The sequence below is a fragment of the Pagrus pagrus genome (genome assembly GCF_965226575.1).
Source record: "Pagrus pagrus genome assembly, chromosome: 16".
Classification (NCBI taxonomy): Eukaryota; Metazoa; Chordata; class Actinopteri; order Spariformes; family Sparidae; genus Pagrus; species Pagrus pagrus.
The window spans coordinates 19868487-19881245 of record NC_140200.1 but is presented as its reverse complement, the minus strand read 5'-3'; the positions used below and the strand labels follow the sequence as shown (position 1 = coordinate 19881245).

General features: G+C 39.4%; 1 protein-coding gene across 3 annotated transcripts in view; it reads right to left on the bottom strand.

Annotated features, from left to right (window-relative positions):
* ncoa1 (nuclear receptor coactivator 1) overlaps positions 1–12759 on the bottom strand; it is a 72977-nt gene that overhangs the window by 51625 nt on the left and 8593 nt on the right. For all 3 annotated transcript variants that reach the window (XM_084377110.1, XM_084377112.1, XM_084377111.1), the window contains exon 2: positions 1218–1440. The gene's annotated coding sequence lies outside the window, so the exon portion shown is untranslated. The remainder of the gene's footprint in view (positions 1–1217; positions 1441–12759) is intronic.

Below are 12759 nucleotides of genomic sequence, written 5' to 3'. Positions count from 1 at the left end.
GGAATATCTGGAGAGCAGATATTATACTGTATAGTCTACACTATACAAGAAGCCAGTGTATAGTGATGGATGCACTCTGGCTATTAGCAATTGCTAATGCTGATGACGTCATCAGCTTTGGCAATAGACTCATTTGTCAATGAAAAATATCAAATATTTGCTTGTTCAAGCTTCTCAGATGTGAATATTTGCTGCTCTTCTTACTGTTATAGATGTAAATTAGGGCTGGGCGAAATAGCTTTAAAAACAAAATCGTATATCGCAATGTTTTTGAACAAATACTTTGACAGCGATATTAAAACAATCTTGTAAGGATGATTACTGGTACTTTCACAAAATTTTAACAGGATATGTTCGATAAATATTCATCAGTAATGTGGATATAGCGACTAAGTGGGTAAAGGCAAGTATTAGAACAAGTAAAACTTAAAATTTTAAAATTATGTCACTTTACTGTAATGCAGCCTTTAAAACCAGGAAAAGACGACACTTGTGCCATATCAAGATATAAAGATATCCAAAATGTAAGGCATTGTATATTCTCATAACATGATAATGATAAAAAATTGTATATACTACCCAATCCAACTGCAAATTAAAACATTTGGGGTTGTTTATCTTATACAGTACAAGAATCAATTCGATGATGTTACCCTGATCTCCCAGAACTTGTGATTGCCGTTTTTCATTATTCACATCCTTTGTAGGCAAAACCGTGAATGGAAAAGAATAATAGATAATTAAAACAATTATTAGTTGCAGCCCTTCTACTAACATACTGAAACAAGCAGAAACCTGCCAGGCACATGGTGCATGTCCACGTGCACATATCCATGAATCATTTGCAGCTCAATACAGCAAAGTAAGCAGCTCCTGTGTCTTGCTTTACTTCTCTGAATATTAAATATTGACCTCTGTTCACCTCTACCACTGCCATCCTACAAACATGGCCTTGAGCCCGAGTTAGAAGCTAAGTTCACTCTAAAATTATAAATAAAGGGTGCATTTTCAGTCAATAAAATCAATAAACAAACATGATTATATTCTTGGAATATGAAGTGGGTGCTGAATAATACACACTGTTACATATGTTCTACAAGACCCAAAAAAACACAACAGGCTGCAGCACTGTAATTACCTGTGGCTCAGCAGTGAGACATACTATATTGCAGCACTCAAACAGAGCACTCAACGCTAACCAGCCCAACTTGACTTACTTGATCTAGGGCTCCAGTGGGTGAGTCATGTGGTGGCTGTGGTGGCCTTGTCCAGGGCTCAGAGCAAAGATAAAGGGAGGAAGGGGAGACTGACGGTGAGATCAGCGGTGGGCGAGCAGCTTGGAGTCGAGATGACGGAGCGGTGGTGGTGGGGTTATGGCTCCACGGCCGCTCTGTCACATGGCACCATCCCAGGTGCAGGGAGAAGCCGGCTGGCCTCTGACTGGGAGAAGAGATTGGAAACACTGTTAGTATGGGATGCATCCGACATCGTACAAGTTATGACGTACTGACAAGAGCACATTTGTCAACAATCATCACATGTGATCTGCACACCAGAAAACACCTCTCTTTCATTAAGTGAACATGAGTTCTATGACGTGGCACATTAAATGACGCTGTTCTCTCAGCAGTCAAAATTCCCTGTAAAAGTGACAGTAAAGTATGTTTCTAATCACCAGATGTACACATGTGGAAAAATGAAATATCACTGGGTTATATCAAAGGAGGTGGTATCTGAACCATACTTGCTCACCCTTCCTTACAACCATATGGTTGAGGTTGGTGTCACCCAGATGTGGAAGAAGCACTCAGATCTACTTAAGTAAAAGTAGAAACACCACGGTGCAGAAATACTCTGTTACAAGCAGTGTTTGGAATATCTGCAGCATCGATACACTAGCATCAGCTGCACTTTCTCCCTCTTCTCTCTGACACTGAGTCGACACACCCATTATTTTTAAAGGCCAACATTTATGAAAAAGTTTGGTAATTAATGCAAAGAAAAGTTGTATCTCTTTGTCAAGTTATAGCCTTGTCATGCCTCTAATGTTGTGTCAACTTTTCCCCATGAATTTTGATATTTTCCGAGGTATTGTATCAAACTTAGAAATTTCAGTATTGTGACAACTCTAGTTACAAGTAAAAGTCATGCCTTTTACATTTTTTATTAAAAGTGGCAACAGACACCTTCCTCCCTAGTATTTCCAAGTAGTATTGTCTGTCGCCACAGCTACAAAGTCAACTGGATTGTTTATGTTTTCCTCAGAGTCACAGATAACAAAACAGTACAAAACATGAATTTATTCAATCATTTAGTCTATAATAGACATGGATCGGCGGTTAACCTTCCTTTTCCAGGGTGACCGTGTGCCTGCTGGCAGAAAAAATTGTATTGTGTTATCCAGGTTTATAGGGAACCAGTGGAAACACTGATGGTTTCATTATTCTATATCCATTACATTGTGCAATCAACACTTACTACATAATTATACATTGAAGCAGAAAACTTGTCTATTGGCAGTTTAAGTAAAACTATGAAAGGTTTAACACCAAAACATTTTTGTCATTTTATCTTGATCTACAATAATAAATCATAATGTATTCTTTATTTTTTGTTATTAAAGTAAATCTGTAAAATAAATAGTCATTTAAGTTGTGAAATGAATGTAGTGGAGTACAAGTACAATAGTTGCCTTTGAATTGCAGTGGAGTAGAAGTATGAAGTGGCAGAAACACTCAAGGAAAGTACAAGTACCTCAAAAATGGTACTTGGAGTGGAGTAAATGCGCTTGGCCAAAAAACACATCCCCTCCTGGGAGTTGTTTAAGGATTTTAATAGATTTTCTTTTCCTTTATGCAGTAAGTGACTGAACCATCATGAATAGGACAGTAAGAGAATAACTATCATTATCCGAAAAATGCAATTCATCCCATACAGCTATAAACAATTATTCCTGGATGCTTCCACTAAGAAGAGCACAAACATCCACTTTAGTATCAGTCTCAGCACTCACAGAGCAGAAAAGCTTGCACACTGATTCATCTGCTCCTGATGTTTGTGTTTCTTAACGAGACATCAGCTTGATATCTGCGGACAGCTGGCTAGTTAGCTACGCAGCAGGTAGGGACAGACTGAACACCACACTGTTCTGTCAACTTCCGTGGCTTCACCTCTCATAATCCCAGCGCCTCGTCAACAAACACAAACCGAAAACACACATCAGCGTGCAGGATCTTTTTATCAGCGTGTCCCACTCCAACCAATTCACTGCTAGATAACCAGAGTGAGGACAATCCTGTTAACTGTGGAAGATGTACATATAATTTAACTATTCATGACACAGTTTATGGGACTTTGATGACTTCATACTGGGAATGCAGCCAGCTATCATCAAAGTTACTTTTTTATCTAACTATAACTTTTTGTGGACATTGGGATTACTCTTTTTTTTAACCATGCAAATATTACAATTAAATATATACAATTAAATAAGGAGATATGCTCTTTTTAATTAAAGTGACACCAGTCTCAGAGCCGTTGACACCTGCTGTTGCCCGATACCTTCGTTGGGCGAAAATGACTGTCGCTCCAGCATGGTCAATGGTGAAGTTCAAACAAAAAAAAATAAAATTATTTTATCAATAATAAATTATCTGTCAATTACTTTCATGATTTATACCCAAAGACTGACAAAGAAAAGCAGCAAACCTCTCATTTAAGCAGCTGGAACCAACAAATGTTTGACATTTTTGCCTGAAAAATGGCTGAAAAGATTAACAAATTATCAAAAAAGTTGGCATCTCATTTTCTTTTGATTGACTAATTGATTCATCACTGCAGCTCGAGTACTGTGTGTGACTGGGTCATGACATTAGCCTGCAACTGACCTAAAGTGAAAGGGGTCTGAAGCTCAACTACAGTCTGCTCCACCAGCAGGATCATCACAAAGCACAATCATTTCATCTTATAGTCCTCTGTTGTCCCTGTAGAGATGACAGTATAACAAGAAATTGAAGAACTTAAACCTAAAAATACAAATAAAGTAACGCATACTTCCCTGGTCTCCTTTCAGTCATCATCACTGCATGTTTACAGAGTGTGTAGTCGTATCATTATCTGGTTCTACGACTATCTGGATCTACGGCGTCCACGATCCTCCTCTTCAGCTTCTGTTTCCATCTGTTCAGCTGACACATGGTTGACCCATGTCTGCAGAGCGTGCAGCCATAAGAGCTGAGCACCATGGTGATTTTCCTGTTGGTGAAGCAGACTATGCTCACCCAGAGCAGTGCTGAATCAATCAGCAGCTCATTGCTGCATCACAGATCTACATAAAGAAGGGAAGTGCACTGATTTTATGGCCCTGACAAACTAGGCTGATGGTTGGCCGTTGGCCTATGTTCTGTTGTTATTATGTTGGCTCTAATCTGCAGCAGAGCCCGTCAGTGAGAGAAATCATTCTGATTGGCTCTTCAGCCAAGCAAATAAGTGCACAAGAAGAGAAACGGAAAAAGAAAGCCCCTTTGAGCCCATCAAGGCCATTTGCAACTTTTCACCAGAGTAGAGGTGCCGAGAGTGATGTGAAAACAGAAACATTGCTTTATCATAACAACAGTTTGTATATCTGCAGTCCTGAGTCTTCAGGTTTCCCGTTTCAAATGACAAATAGAGACTGCCACCACATCGTGCTATCAAGAGTTATTCCCTCTTGCAGGTGCAGAACCTATAAACTAAGCTGAAACTAAACCAAACTAAACTATACTGACTGGCTGTCAGCTGTAGTCTTTGGCCGAAACACAGGTGACTTGACACAGCCCAACAGTTGGCTTTCATCACCACCAGTTCTACACCAATCAGCCACAACAAATCACTGACAGGTGAAGTGAGTTCTCCTGGGAAACCTTGGGTCCTGCCACTTGACACGCACCACACACCTATGTAGACCACATCAACAACCTCCTGGTAATGGCACCCCCTGATGGCAGTGGCCTCCCAGTAGGACAATGCACCCTGCCACACCAGAAAACCTGCTCAGCAATGACCCAAGGAATGTAACTAAGAGCACAAGGCATTGATCCGATCCCCAAATGTCCCAGGTCCCCAATCTCACATGCATCTGTGGGCCCACCCCCCCTAGCTCACAGGACCCAAAGGATCCACTGTCCCAAAGCCCGACACCATAGGAAACTCCCAGAAGTTTTGTCTCTGCCTCAATGTGTCAGGGGTGTTTTGGCAACACAAGGGGAACCTGAACAATATAAAGCAGCTGCTTTTAATGTTGTGGCTGATCGGTGTATGTTGTTTTGGTCTTGTAGAATTTGCTTCCTTAATGTGTAGGCAGCTACACATCACCAAGCCAACCAACTGATGATGTCTTCCTGCTATACCAGTTGCTTTTAAAAGTCAGAAATTCTGTCATTGCACCTGTTTTGCTGTTGCCTCTAGTCATGAAAATACCAAAAAGTGAGTCACCGAGTGAGTAGGTTCGTGAGGAGTGGCCTCAGTGGATTTTTGAATGACTAGCTGATGTTTCGTTGGATTTCATCAGAACTTATACTGTATTTCTCAAGTATAAATTACAACTGGAGGGTATGTTAAGATAAGTAATACAGGCTTGTTTGAAAATCATGCACTTCTTGTTCAGTAATGAGCGATTTCTTTTTTTTTCTCTTGATTTGAGATTTGACAAAAATAGGTTACGTAATACATTAAAAATAGCAGCTAAAACCTCCGAAACACTCTTGTAGCAACACACTGAAGTTTCGAATAATGATGGCATGCTGAAATTCCTTTGGCCAGAGTAACAAAATCAGCAAGCCATCCATTGCAAAACTATCTGATAAGGATGATAAGCATGAGATTCACTCCTTATGTGAATATGTGCTGAGCGTTGACTTTCTCACAGCAGACTGGTGATGAGACCATGCTGTACATCTGGAAAGGGGCCTCAAAGTGAACGTCTGCTCTTAACTTTCAATTCTTCCTCACTTTCAACTCTGCTCTTGCAACCAAGCAACCAGTTTAAAAGTAACAAATCTTTGTGTTTGAAGGTGCGGACATAAATATGAGGATCTTCTTATGAAATCTGCTCTCAAAGTATGATCCAAGGTAAGGGTGATACATTTCATCATATATTTTATTTTATTCAGATGGACTGAAAAAAAAAAAGATGATGAAGCCTACACTCCACACCGTCTTTGATTTCTTTGCATTTCACAGGAGGCTCCATCTGTCCTTCACAAGTTTGGTCCAGCTGCAGTCTCAGCTTCAGTAGACCAGCCAGCACTGACTTGTTATGGAACAGCATGACAGTCTATATTCAACGTCTTTCAGTGCTTGTAAATAAGTACATGGACTACGTGACAAATGGTGCAGATGTGTAAAGGTCAGTGGCCTTGTACAAGCACATATTAAAAAGGTAGGAGGCCAGCAAGAGAGTGCGAACTCGGAGTCTGCCTGTTTTTTATTCAGAATCCGGTAACACTTTATACATTGAATGAGTCAGTACATCATGTGCCATTGCCACCACAAAACACTCACACCGTATTAAGTAACAATGAAACAATCTACAACAACATCTACGCCCGAAAGAAAACCAGATCAACCACTTGTTGATTGTTGAATCCCATTCTTAAGTTAGCTTAGCTGTTTATAAATGTTAGCTATGCCAGGCAGAAACAGTAACAGAGGCTACAATCACATCCACATCAGAAGTAGCAATATTAATACTTGCTGACCAGAAAATTAGCTCAGCAACAAGAAATCTGATCCTGTTGTTACATAGAAATTCTGATTTGTTTTTGCAGAAGAAGCATGCAAGACTCGATGAAATGATGATACATGCCCTCAATGCACTTTGTCTCTGCATTTGTCTTCCCTGTGCTTTGCGTTGTACCTCGTGGGAAGCCAAGAAAAATTTCTTGTTGTCTGAAGGCAGCCTCAAGCCAAGACTGACCTATTAACATAACTAAAATTTAAGAGGGAGATCATCCCTTTATCCCCAACACATTACCCACAGCATTTGTTAGAGTTGCCATTATTTTAGTTCTTTTTTTGTTATTGGCATGCAAGCGAAGCTGTCATTGGCAATGGAATTCTTGTTCTCAGGCTCCCTCCAATAATGCTAAAGCAAAATTTATAAGAATATCTTCCAAGAAAGAAAATCTAAGTTATACTGAAAGCAAGTTTATAAAAGAGAGCTGTAGAAGCAGTTAAAAAACACTGCAGTGAAGCATCATGGAGCCTTAATTTCCACTTGTTTAACATCTCTTTGTGAGAACTTTAACTGTCTAAAGGAGGAACAATAATAAGTCACACTGTTTAAAAGGTTTGCATGACACTAAAGAGAGGAATATGTTACTTTGCTTTGGTAGTCATAATTTATTGCAACGGTAAAGACTTTTAGTGGAACCTGAAGGAAATGAGGAACAATACTTGTAATTAATATTGATACGTTACTGCGGGTGGTCCAAACTGAACAGATGAGCATTTAATGTATTAATGATCGCATCCTGGGAACAAGAACTTTTCTTTGGGTAATCAATCAACCACCAGAAATGTCTATGATGTCAATAATTTGGTTAATCAATCCACCACCATGTCCAAAGATGTCTGTGATGGTCCTCAGCATATCTTCACATTGGGAACAAGTCAGAGTCAAATCTTTTTCAACTAATCTTGCATTACTTGAAGAACTGGTTGCAAATGACATGTTTATAATTTTCTAACTTTCAAATGCTGCCACACTTCAGGTGAAATTTTCCAATCACGACAATAACAAATCATGTCATGGCTTACCATTCGGCTAATTATAGTTAAGCTGGTCTGTAATTACAGTTATATAAGGCCCGTAATGATGGTAGTTTGCTTTACACAGCACTTTCAATGCACTACAATTCATTCATCATTTCAGGCAGTTTTCAAGTAGGAATACTAAACATTTGCAGATTCTATCTTCTCAAATGTGAGCATTTTATGCTTCTGTGTCATATACAATAGTAATCTGAATATCTTTATTTTGGAAGGTTAGTCCGAGAGAATAAGCAATTTGAATAAGTCACCTCTGAATGGGATTATAATGTGCATTTTTCACTATTTTCTCACATTTTAAAGACAAAACAACTAATCAATTAGTCAAGATCAGTATTGTGAACTGTAATCAGCCACTGTTGACTCCAACTTAGGCCTGAATTATACTCCAGAGCTGTGGACACCAAGAACATATGGTAGGTCTGTTTATACTAATGTCTGGCATCCATTCAGACGATGCATTACACACATAGAGAGATGTATTCCATAGGTTGTTGTGGCACTATGGTCATAACAAATTGGAGATACACCGTCCTTACAGAGCATCACACAGAACCTTGCAGACGCAGAAGGTATAACTTCCAAAGCATAATTAAATTATAATTCTTCAAAAGTCTGTTTTACCTCCATCGACCAATCTAAGTATGACAGTTTATCAACTATATGCTTTAACGCGGTTTCTCACAGGTGTTCTTTACATATTTGCATACATAAATACTTGCTATGAAAAATTATTCAACCCAAATGAAGATTGAAATTGTTACAGAAAGTTTAAGTACAACAAACTAAGTTAATTTTCACAGCTGAAAGGCTATATATGAAAATCAAACACGTGTGTACAAGTAAGGAAAACTGTGGATATTCCTAATATTCGGCTTCAATGCTAAGAATCTTCAGTGCCATCACGTCAGTAGGCAGATTCTTCATCTAACATATTCATTTGTAATTCTCTTCAAATTAAGGTCAAATTTAGGTCCAAAGCATGGTAGGAGGAAATCAATTACTCACCAACTGCAGGTAAATCAGCAGAACAAGTAAACACAGTATCTTATCTCAAGCTGATTTCACACTAAGGTGTTTTCTTAAGTGCAGCCAGTGACCTGGTTCTCTTTGTGTGGACACCGCTGACGGCAGTCATCACTAGCTTTGCCACCAAACCTGTTTTTCTTTACACATATTTAGCTGTCAATTGCAGCCAAAAAGTCATGGAACTGGCAGGCCGACCTGAAGTGAAAAACCACACCTCAGTGGCCTGTATTTCAGCTGAATGGGACAAGGAGAGGTGGGACAGAGGACATAAGGGAAGCTGAATGGACCATTTCAGATATTATCAGAGGGAAGGTGAGCTGCTTTAGCCTATTGAGTCACGTAAAATATAGGGCATTAAGTCAAATAACAAACACACCTACCAACTATTACTGACCTGTAATATAGACTTAAGATTCAGTTACTTCCATACCCTATGTAAAGCATCCTCGGGTCTCTTGCAAGGCGCTTTATAAAACTAACATATCATTATAAAAGTAAATGTACTGCATAACTTATACTAACTGAAAAATGGAATGGAAAAAAGTCCAAAATATTTCATATAAGATTGAAGAGTAACTGATAATCTTTGATTGTTAATAGCTGACTATCAATTAAAGACAACACCTAAAATGTACATCCCTGTGACTGACTGTACCAAATTTCATGACAATCGATCCAATTGTTATCAAGGCAAATTGGTGTTCAACACAGGAAAACTCTAGGGGTCGCCAAAGTCATTAGGATACATCCTCTTGGCACTGTGAATGTGTCTACAAAACTGGAAATCCATCTGATATCGGTTGAGATATTTCAGTACCGACCAAAGTGCTCAACTGGCCAGCTAACAGTGCCATACTACAAACTATGGGTGTTACCACTCTCCAAATCCACAATTTGATTTTCAATTTTAAGATTTTTTCCCCAGCACTGACTGCTATGCTTCTATCAGACTATCAAAACTTGATTTGTGAAGATAAACTGATCATACCTCCTGACGACTGTCATTTACATTTCCAAATTCTACTTGAAAAAGATGCAGTGGGTTTGTGTCACATTAATATAGCCTGTAGTTTGGCGTTGACATGACTTATGGGGGAAAATGTGCAAAATGTTGCCACACCACTGACTTCAGGAAAGCAGGAGGATTTTCCAGTTCTGTTTCTCCATCATCTCTGACTGCGACAGTGGCCATGATAGCAAGTTGAAAAGTGCATCTGCAGGCTACTGGTAAATTACACTACAGGGGTGGCGAGAAAAAAAAATCTCAGTGAATCTGCAATCTTGCTTTTGATTGACTGAAATTGCAAATCCATTTCCCTATTGAAGACACACTGTTAGCAAGCTAAAAGCATTTTTATTGTCCTTAAACCAACAACATGACCTCAGGCATCTATGCTGTTCATTTAAAAATCATGTCAACCAAGCAAGTCAGCTTCTTCACAGTAAAAGTCATCATCAATTATTATCAATGTGAGCTCAACCGCCGTCACATGCTTTGTAATAACAGTCGTCTTCTACTACAATTTTCCTGCAGCTCTTTGTGTCTCTGTTGTGTTTTTGGTTTCAGTTCAGAAAAAAAAAAAAACAGGCTAGGAAAACCCGAGCTATTTATACACTTAACATGTTCTGGAGACGTATGCATTTCTGAACAAAAAAACCAGAATTGTGTTGTCTGTTTTGCATTTAACATATAAAAAGTTGTTGGTGAGAACTGAGTACAATCACTGGTTTTTGGATGCTGTAAGTAGGTGGAAAGTTATCGCAGACTGAAACCACACTCTGTATAGCGATGTAAACTACCTGAATATCAGTGTGAAAACACCTGTGGCATAAGCCTACAGCCAGCATCTCAATATCTAGACCACAGCCAGTAGTTAGAATCTCTGCATTACACTTCACATTAAAGAAAAAGACCACATCCTTTCCTCTTAGTGCTGTTTCCCTCTGTCAATGGCCACAGTCTAGACATCATCGACGCAATAGGTATACTGCTCTGCAGCCTTTCTGCTGTGCAATACATAAATCAGGTTGCTTTCCATCCGACTCCTGAGCAAGGCAAAACCCTAGAAGTTTCTCACGGTGATAAATAGAAAATGGTTTCAGTCCTCTTAATCTTGCTCTCACTATACTGTCTCATTCTCCCACAGCTTCTCTACACTTGCACTTTGCATCATAAAAATCCCTCAGTCCTGAGCCGCACAAAAGTGAAAATGTCACGTTCTCGAAGAAAATGCAGCAAATTTGTGACTAAAACGAAGCCTGCATTGTGCTCGGTCAGCCACAGTGTGAGCAGGACTTAAATCAGAACTAGTCTCTGTTGTTAAAAGTACACAAAAGTCACACTCGAGTAAAAGTAAAGATATTGTGTTAAAATATTACTTTGAAAGTAACCCATACAAAATTATATACAAAAAAGTAGTTGAGTAATAGTCTTAAAGTATCTGATATTAAATGTACTTGAGCATCAAAAGTACAAGTAAATGTAATACATGTATACTATGGGTTGAAACATAAAAATCTAAAATCTGAAGTCCTCAAGGTTGTGTAAATATTTCCCCATGGAAGCAAAAATGTTAGTAAATACCAATATCTTTCAAGTAATTAGAAGAAATTCCAGTATCATAACACTCATTTGAAATATAATTACAACTGAAATTAAATTAGTGACACAAGTCAATCACTTTAAGAATGTTAATTGTTTTTTCAAGCAATGATTGAAGTGGCTGTAACAGTACAAGGGTTTCAGTCTTCTTGTTTTGTGTTGTCTTGGATTAGGATGTCACCAACTGAAATGTATTCCTGGCTTGAACTTTTTCGCCTGAATCATAACTCCATCATCTGACATGGAAGAGACAAACGTCCAGTTACAGTAAACATTACCGGCTTTTGCACCCAATGTCGTATGCAACAGCCTTTGAAAACACGCAATTTCAATATTAGAGCCCTACGGCGATTCATGTGCTTTACAGATTCTGACAGCGATACAGCAAAAGCCAAAACAAAAAGCGAATGTGGTGCCAAGTTGGTGCATTCACACGTGCAGAAATGACAAATATGCAAGACAAATGTAAGTGCCGACTCCAACTTGCATGGCAACACATTAAGTCAAACTGCCAAGTGTCTCACCGTCAGAAAATTTAAAACCCAGGCACAGACGCACCTTTACGCTCCACTTCACACGGGGTGTTTACACTACATGTTCAATACGCACTGCTGACATCTGAGGTGAGATACCCACAACTGTTAAACTTCCTCTTATTTACCTGACAGTGTCCTCTGGGCTCAGGCACACATCCAGTCACACCAGCAGAGAATTAAATACCTGTGAAAAAGTTCTCACTTTCTCTTTATCACTTTCTCTATTCCAAGTACCATCATTCTGGCAAACGCATTTTTCATCACACCTTCCAAATCCAAACAGCAAAATGAAACGGTTGTGTAACGCAATGTGCATGTTCTTGCTCTGTTTTCTCGCTTGCCCTATCAATTTCTTCCTGAATGTGATCTTTCTGTTTCTCTCATTCTTCGCCTTTACCTTTTCTCCTTCCCTCCATTTCCTCCCAACCCTCACAGATTCTCACAGTCTGCTGCACAAGCCTTTTTTTTCTCCACGCGAGAATGTAGGCCATCGCTCTGACAGCAGGAAGGCAGCGAAGAGTCGAAGCAGCGCTGCTCTTCTTCCCTGCATTCTGCTCGCTCGCAGCAGCTGAAGACAGTACGCATGTACTGTATGTGTGTGTGTGTGTTGCTGCCTTACAGTGACTCAGAGTGCCACAGTCGAGGGACAAACCACAGCATACAGCAGCCCGTGCTGCGCAGGCTTCGCCAAGAGCCGAGCCGTTTCAGTTTTGCAGAAACTAAACCTCCTGCACGTCCCATTGCATATTATCAAAGATGATTTGAAACACTCTGGGAAACTGT